Source organism: Hippoglossus stenolepis, chromosome 3 (genome assembly GCF_022539355.2).
Source record: "Hippoglossus stenolepis isolate QCI-W04-F060 chromosome 3, HSTE1.2, whole genome shotgun sequence".
NCBI classification, from domain to species: Eukaryota; Metazoa; Chordata; class Actinopteri; order Pleuronectiformes; family Pleuronectidae; genus Hippoglossus; species Hippoglossus stenolepis.
In genome coordinates, this window is record NC_061485.1 from 2,788,886 (window position 1) to 2,797,404 (window position 8,519).

General features: G+C 43.9%; 1 protein-coding gene across 1 annotated transcript in view; it reads right to left on the bottom strand.

The window, feature by feature from the left end:
- ripor3 (RIPOR family member 3) overlaps positions 1-6,675 on the bottom strand; it is a 35,263-nt gene extending 28,588 nt beyond the window's left edge. Inside the window, 1 exon segment of the mRNA XM_047339370.1 lies at positions 6,498-6,675. The gene's annotated coding sequence lies outside the window, so the exon portion shown is untranslated.
- Positions 6,676-8,519: the final 1,844 nt, after the last annotated feature.

The window sequence follows — 8,519 nt, forward strand, 5'->3', positions numbered from 1 at the left end:
ATCTGAAGTACATGAATTGAATGGAAATACTCAACATGCTGTACTCGATTAAATCGCACTACTGGAATACATATTTGCAAGATTTGTAGAATAATCATAAAAAGGGAGTTCTGCTCAGAAGAACAACAACAAAAATCTAACTTACAAAATCCTGAATTACTGTTAAATCGAAACGATACTCTGGAAAAACTTGTTTCTGTCTGAGATGGATGAAAACATTCAGCCTGTTCAGCAAGAATTAAAAAAAAATCTATATGTCTGGGATCATGAATAGAGAGCAGCTTATGTTTTCGGACTTTCTTTGCATTCTGTCTTTATGAGGCAGCGCGGTGCAGCAGGTCCCCACAGGAAACATGCCAGAGAGCAGACAGGAGCTTTCAGTTAGAAAAATAAAACCCCACAATGTGCCAACTGTGTGCGTGAAAGCTCAGGAGACCCCGAACGTTACGTAGGACACGTTCAGGTCCTTTTCACAGACTCTTAATTTGAGGTCGTTGGGAAAACAAATGAAACCACGTTGGGCGACGTCATGGCTGTAAACTTTAGGAGCGTTTAAATCCTCTTGTTAGTTTTTCAAAGGTTCTCGTCGTGCTCCCAGGTTTTAGCTGGGAATTCGTCCGTCGTCTTGTTGGATTGAATCTTCAGGTCTCCCTTGTTTTCTGCAGCTGTCGAGGTTCGAGTCATTACATCCTCCAGACAGAGTTTATTGGCAGCGCTGCCACAACTGCAGCTTTGTTAGCGGTGACCCATAATGTGGCCGTAAGAGTCTGGGATCCCCTCGTCACTGTGTCACATACATTTGGAGGGTTTTTACATCGTCTGTACAAAAGTCCTCCAGCTGTGCACGGAGGCTAAACATCTGGCTGTTGGTGTCTGGATCAGAAATAAAACATCGGCCAATTTGCTGCTGAGTAAATAACAGTGTAGAAGCCAGAGCCTGTTATTTCTGTTCTTCATCGTCCCTCCACATTAACCATCTCATTACCTTCTCACGAGTGACCTTCGTTTCTCTGCTGAGGCTCAAGTACCACAGTACTCCACAGTACTACAGTACTCCACAGTACTACAGTACTCTACAGTACTACAGTACTCCACAGTACTACAGTACTCAGTACTACAGTACTCTACAGTACCACAGTACCACAGTACTACAGTACTCCACACTAGTTCCTCGTGGTTCAAACATTGAACACAGAACCATGGTTCAGTTTGATATTTGTTAGATGTGTATGTTTATATATTTTTGTGCACCCCCTCTGGAGAAAAGATGCTCCGGCTGCTGGTGGAATAAAGTACATGATTATAATGAGTGAATGAATGTGTCACATGACAGTCTGATATGACAGATGTGTTCAGACGTGTGGGTCTGACCAGGACCAGTTGATTAAACCAGTCAGGGAGTGGGACGACTTCTTCTCTTTCGGTTCCTCAGACACTCGATACAAAAGTCTCTTCACGTACTTTAATAAAAAGTCTTCACTCCCACTTCAAACCTGTTGTTTCACTGCAGCAGTGAATTGGAACAATGGAGATGTTTCCGTCCCAAAATAATTATCTGCTTTTTAAAAATCTACCTAGTTTCTGTCAAAATATAGTTTTTCTATATAAACCAGCGTTCATTGTTTTCAGATCCCTGAAAACAGATTATTACAAACTGAGGGTTTTACTGAGGGAGTTGGATAAAAGTTTGGGTTTTGACAACTGAATAAATCCTCCAAGATTATGATTCAATCAATCAATCAATCAATCAATCAATCAATCAATCAAGGATGTTTTAGTCATTGTCTGACCTTTCCACTGCCAGTGTTGAATGGTAGTGTAGACTGTAAATAAAGCTCCCAAAACTGAAGCCAGAGCCTCTCCATTGCCCCCTGGTGGTTGGATGCAGTATTAGTCATAAATCTTGCCTCCTCCATGTTAGCAGATGGGACATGGACCAAACTAAAAATCAAAGCACACGTGAAATACATTTCTTTCTAAGATGGTTTAGTTCTTATCACACTTGAAATGTCACGATTGACTCCAAATAATATCAAAAGTGCCGTATAGCAGCGCTCATATCTGAGATATTTTGGGTACAATTTTACTTTTACAATTATACAACTGGTGACTTTTGTTCATCATTATTTACAATCACTGGTAACGTTCAAAAGAATATCTAAATAATAGTTTTACATTTTTGGAAACATGCTTTTTTTGCTTGGATGAGTCAGATGAGAAGATCTAAATCCTGTATAAAGTATTTAATAAAGAATTTAACATGTCTCTGTACACGAGCTCCTTCATCACATCTGCTCGACTGGTTTACCGCCCGGTGTTGACACCCAAAGTTATTTATTAAAGTTATAAACCTCTTCATGATTCTTTCTTCTTCCAGAAGTGAAGAAGAGTAAAAAGTCACATGTTTGATTTCAACGTGGATTTTTCTTTCAGTTCATCATTTCTCCAGAGGCTTCGTGAACGTGGAGGTCACAGACCAGAGGGCAACATGTCTGTGTGTGTCTCTGATCACATGTGTGTGGGTTGATGATGTCATGTGACTAATTGGAAGCAGCATAGGTGTGTGTGTGTGTGTGTGTGTGTGTGTGTGTGTAGTGTGTGTGTGTGTGTGTTTGTGTGCTTGTGTGTGTGTGTGTTTTAAGGGCAGATTTACAGCCTCACTGATTTATAGCAACAAGCTCATCCTGTCAAAAGCGCAGCTCTATACCCTGATGCCCCCCACTACATTTATTATCCTTACACACACACACACATATGCACGAACAGACACACACACACACACACACACACACCTTAACCCTCAAACAAGCCTTTGAAAAAATGCGGACCAGCCAAAATGTCCTTACTTTCCAAGGCCTATGCTCAAAATGCTCCTCACAAATGTACAAGTACAAGTAGCATGCTGTTAGGCCATACATCCACTAGAGGGCGGCGCACAGCGGAGCGTTTCTGGAGAGGGTTGTGATGACGTCATGTAAAAGCCGTGCGATGGAAAGTAACATCATACAGACACAAGTAGTTTCGTACCAACTCGCAAAGTTTCTCCTCAAAATAGTTCCGCCTTTGTTGAAATCTCTTCCCTACGATAGTCTCGCTCGAACTACTGGCTACACTGCCCCCCCACGATTATCAGTGGTACTGCTCCATTTTGTCAGTTTCGTCCGTGACGTGCGCAGATATGGACAAGATTATTGATCTAAAAGATTATTGTCCGAAAAGGGGAACGAGTGGAGGAGATGGAATAAGCTCATATATATTTCGAAAAATTAAATCTCAGGTTGAAGCTTCTCTCAAAGAATCTCCGAGGAGTGTTGGCAATTTTTTACAAACATGTCAGCTTCCCTGTCATCACCACTTTGTTTTATCTCTGTTTCTTCTCCCTGTTTTCTGCCAGAACTCTGCTTTTAAAAAAAAAGAAAGAGAGGAATCCCTTCAAATCCAACGAGGTCAAACGGAGGCCGAGCGCCTCCTCAGCGGGGGGTCGTATTTGTTTACAGCAATTATGCTAATGTGTCTGAATTAATGAGGAAGTCGCTTATTGATGTAAAAGCGCGACACAAACACAAATCTCTTCCTCTAAACACCCGCATGACCTCAAGTCGAGTTCAGGGAAATTTGACAGGGTAGATTAACGTTTACAGTGTCACATGTTTATTGTTTAATGGAAGTAACACGCAGAGCTAAAGAGATAAACATCTCATTAGAGTGCAAAGAATACTTCCTGTTTCTCGTCTCACACACACACACACACACACACACACACACACACACACACACACACACACACACACACACACACACACACACACACACACATAATCAGTGACAATAAAACCACGAACACCACAACACTAAACATGTGCTCGCTTCATTAGAGCACAAAGACGAATGCTGTTAATCCTGTGATGGTCACAGTCATTTTTAATGTGTCGCCATTGTTGAAAAGTCCGAATCGATTTCCACGAAACCAGTAAACGTCAAAACGGTTTCACACTCGGCTGCACAACAAAGGCTCCGCCAGCTTCTTATTGTTAAACACATCTTAATAATCCACACACACACACACACACACACACACACACACACACACACACACACACACACACACACACACACACACACACACACACACACACTGTCCTCTGGTCCAAGAGTGTTGGCATTTTAATTCCAGCACAATTGAACCTGTGACCTCCCGCTGCGGCAGTAATGACCCAGGATGCAGCAGAGCAGAGGGAGAGAGAAACTGAAGAGATGTGGAGGAGAGGACGGGGGAGAGGACGGGGGAGACGGAGGGAGGGACGGAGGGGGGGGAGGAAGACGAGCGAGCAGCGGACCCTGACCCGCCTCGTTGTGTTGATGTTTTCTCTGGCAGCGCTTCAGCTCGAGCTGCACTCGCTCAGGGGGTTCATGAGAAACTGACGCTCACGTGGCTCTGAGAGGCAAACTGGGGGAGGAGGGGAGAGGACGGAGGACAGGACGATGGGAGACACGACGGGACGCGAGAGAGAGGAGATTATGTTCAAGAACCCTGATGTCTTGGATGTGGGGTTTTACAAACTACAGGACAAAGACAACAGATAGTGAAACCCTGACAACGGGATTCTGCGGCGAAATGTTCCCAGTTGGAAAACATCAGTAGTTTGTGTACAATAACAGATTAAAAATAATTATAATACTACACAAACTTATAATGGGAAGAATTGTCTGTCCGTCATTGCCACAGCGCCCCCTGGAGACCAGAAACATGCATTACAACCAGTGTTGGAGCTTGCAGCAAGAAAAAGAGACGACCAGCTCAACAAGAGAGAATATCACAGCATGTTTCCCTCATTGGAGCTGAAAGAGGCCGAAGGAAGACAGATGTCGACCTGCGTTGTTGTGATTGGACAAAGAAGTCCCGACTATTTCTGGTTTGCTTTGTCAGCTGCTCCGTCTGCGACCTGAGGCCGATAAACCCACACAACCTTCATCCCTGCCCGACCAACACTGGACCTCCCAGTCGTTTCTCACACCACCAACACTGAACTGCTCCTCCTTCAAGCTGTAATTCGGTTTTAAACTCTGTCTTGACTTGTTTTTAATGTCAGCTCAGAGGACACCTGCAGATGTTTGTCCTGCTTCGTCCTCTGGAGGCTGCAGTGCGGGTGAAGACCACCTACATGTTGTGAAATACGTTCAGCCGTTTCCCACCACATCACCCCCTCGCTTCTGTCCCTCTGGACGTCGGGGAAAGAGTCCAAGTGGAGGTGGAACTCCCAGAGAGGAGCTCAGAGAGAAGCTCGCAGACCAATCAGCAGAGCGCTGGGTTGGTTTACGACTCGAAGTCACCAGTGGTGAAACGTCTGGTTCGAACTCTGCATGTTTTTATCGTCTGGAGATTCAGACTCAATCCTGCTGCAGCTGCAGGTCTGTGATCAGTGTTTACTTGGACAGCAACATTCAGACTGTTGAGATTAATCCCAATAAGACTTCAATTCATGTCCATGTTCAAGAGAAATGTGACCTCCCCCGAAGGTCTGCTTGTTTTGTTTATAAACAAAGATTACGCAAAAGCTCCTGAGCAGATTTCCAGTGAACTTGGTGGGAGGGTGCATTATGGGTGAGGGGAGAACCCATTCAATTTTGGTGCAGATCAGAGACAGTACATGGGCGTGTTTAGACCCACCCCTCGCTCCTCTCCAGCTCCGCCCTCAGATGACACCGGTCAGAAATGAGACTGGTTGGAAACGGCAGCTCTGGGTGCAGAACTGCTTTGAGAACAATTCATGGATCTTGATGATAAAAATCTGTTATATTCCGGCGACTGATATTTACGAATGTGTGTAATTTGGTGCAGAGCAGTATGAACGACTCTAGTGTGATTATGACTCACATCAGCGTTTCTACTTGTTTACACTGGAACACAGCACGTGGCTTCAAGTCGTATTTCAATGTCGCAAAATGCTGTGAAAACTCCAACTGGGACGTTATAATGTGATTGAGACGTATAGTCGTCTCCCACGTTCGGGTTGGAACCAAGTCAACTAACACAAAACTACATTTTTATAAACTCAACAAGCTGAACATCATTTTGCAACAACAGCCGCCCAAACGAACTCAAGCCAAAACAGATTTGTTTATTCTGGGAGAAGAAGCCGCAAGAAGCCGTGGAAATTACTTTTTTGAGAAGAGCATTAACAATTTGATCAGTTTCCTGAAACAGGTTCTGTGAAAATCTCAACAAATGGGATTGGACATTTAAATAAACGCGTCCAAATAAACCAAACAACTGTTTTTTCAACTGTGAAAATGTGGAAACGCGACTGGAAAAGATAATGATCAACCAAACATCATCAACCAAAAGCAAACCTGCCCAAACCAAACCTGTCAGATCAGCAACGTTACATCCAACAGGGACGTCAGGTTTAATCCCCTCTTTACGTCTGAATGAAAGAATTAACCAACATAATGGAAAGATCTCCAGATGATTCATCAGAGCTTCTTATTAAACTCACCGGACTGGACGAAGAACCGGTTCCTCCCAACTGTCACGGCAGGTCCACCACACCACAGAGCCGACCAGTCATATCCACCTCTGCAGGGGAGCTGGGTGTGTGTGTGTGTGTGTGTGTGTGTGTGTGTGTGTGTGTGTGTGTGTGTGTGTGTGTGTGTGTGTGTGTGTCTGCTCGGTCCTGATAGCGCTCAGTCCTGCAGCTCCAGCTCCAGAAGGTTTCACCACGACGTCAAAAACACAACAGTGAGTTACTCTCTCTTCTCTCTAGTCCTCTTTACATCTGCTCTCTCTCTCTCTCTCTCTTTCTGTCACACACTTCACTTTTCCAGTCCTCTTCCTCCTCCTCTTCCTCCTCCTCTTCCTCCTCCTCCTCCTCAGCTTCTTCTCCACTCCCTGATTTTGGAGAGTTTCTCTCCTCCTCTTCTTTCAGCGTTTCCCACTCTGACAATCTGCTCTTTTCCTTTTGTCAACTTCAATTAATTCACTTCAGCCTTTTTCCTTCTCATCATCTCTTCCTCTTTCTCTTCCCTGCTTCTTTTTTATCCTCTCTCTCTCTCTCTCGCTCTCTCTCTCTCTCTCTCTCTCTCTCTCTCTCTCTCTCTCTCTCTCTCTCTCTCTCTCTCTCTCTCTCTCTCTCTCTCTCCTTCAGCACTTGTCATTCTTCATTTCTTGTCTGCATTTCTTAACTCGTCCTCCTTCTGATGCTTTATCTGTCACTTTTCATGTTTTCTCTCCGCGTTACTCTTCTTTAAGCGCGCTCTCTCTCTCTCTCTCTCTCTCTCTCTCTCTCTCTCTCTCTCTCTCTCTCTCTCTCTCTCTCTCTCTCTCTCTCTCTCTCTCTCTCTCTCTCTCTCTCTCTCTTCTCAGCTCAGACCCTCCCTGTTAGTTCCTGCTCTCCCTTGAGGAACCTCTCTCAACTGCACCTTTCCAAGCAACCATCTTCCACTCCCCTCATCTCCATTTCACGCTCCACTCCTTCCCTTCTTTAGCTTTCTTTCTTTCACTTCTTCTTTTCGTGTTGTTTAGCTGCAGAAGAAAACGTTTCTGGATCCCTCCTCCCGTCCTTTTCCTCCCCCTCTCTCTTTTTCTTCCCCTTCCCCCCCTGCTCCACTCGGTGAGTATCATGTTTGGCTTCAAACTGAAGAACTTGGCTCCGGCACAGACCACATACATCAGTAACACTGCTGCCTTATGTCCTGACTGACGACCGCGCATTAGTGAAAATAAACTTAGTGCACACTGAACGCAGACTCATCGCGTTTGTGTTTGATTGAAAAACCCTCAGCAAAGAAGAGTTTAAGGACATGTACGTTCTTTGTTCAGGTGACGTTTGCCGGGAAAGACAAAGGTTTGAGTCGGTTGGACATTTGTGTCCCTAAATATCAGAGAAGATATTAAATTTTAATTATTGTGATGACTTCAAAAACTAAACATCACTTTCCTCCGACTGTCCATTGCTGCAGCTCCTCTTGTCAGCCTCTGTCTCAAACACTTGGTTTAGATAGATAGATAGATAGATAGATAGATAGATAGATAGATAGATAGATAGATAGATAGATAGATAGATAGATAGATAGATAGATAGATAGATAGATAGATGAATGAATAGATAGATAGATAGATAGATAGATAGATAGATAGATAGATAGATAGAAGGATAGATAGATAGATAGAAGGATAAATAGATAGATAGAAGGATAGATAGATAGATAGATAGATAGATAGATAGATAGATAGATAGATAGATAGATAGATAGATAGATAGATAGATAGATAGATAGATAGATAGATAGATAGATAGATAGATAGATAGATAGATGTATAGATAGATGGATAGATAGATAGACGGATAAAGGCTCAGATGGGTTACTTGTGAACATGGTGGTGCAGACTGAGTCGTTACCAGCTCCTCCATCCACAAGCTTTTCCGTGTCTGTGAGATTCTCCAGTTCCGCCTGATGGTTTTGTGATGAGGGGACGTTGTCACTGGTTTCACGGCTCCAGAGGGACCACAGCAGTCAGA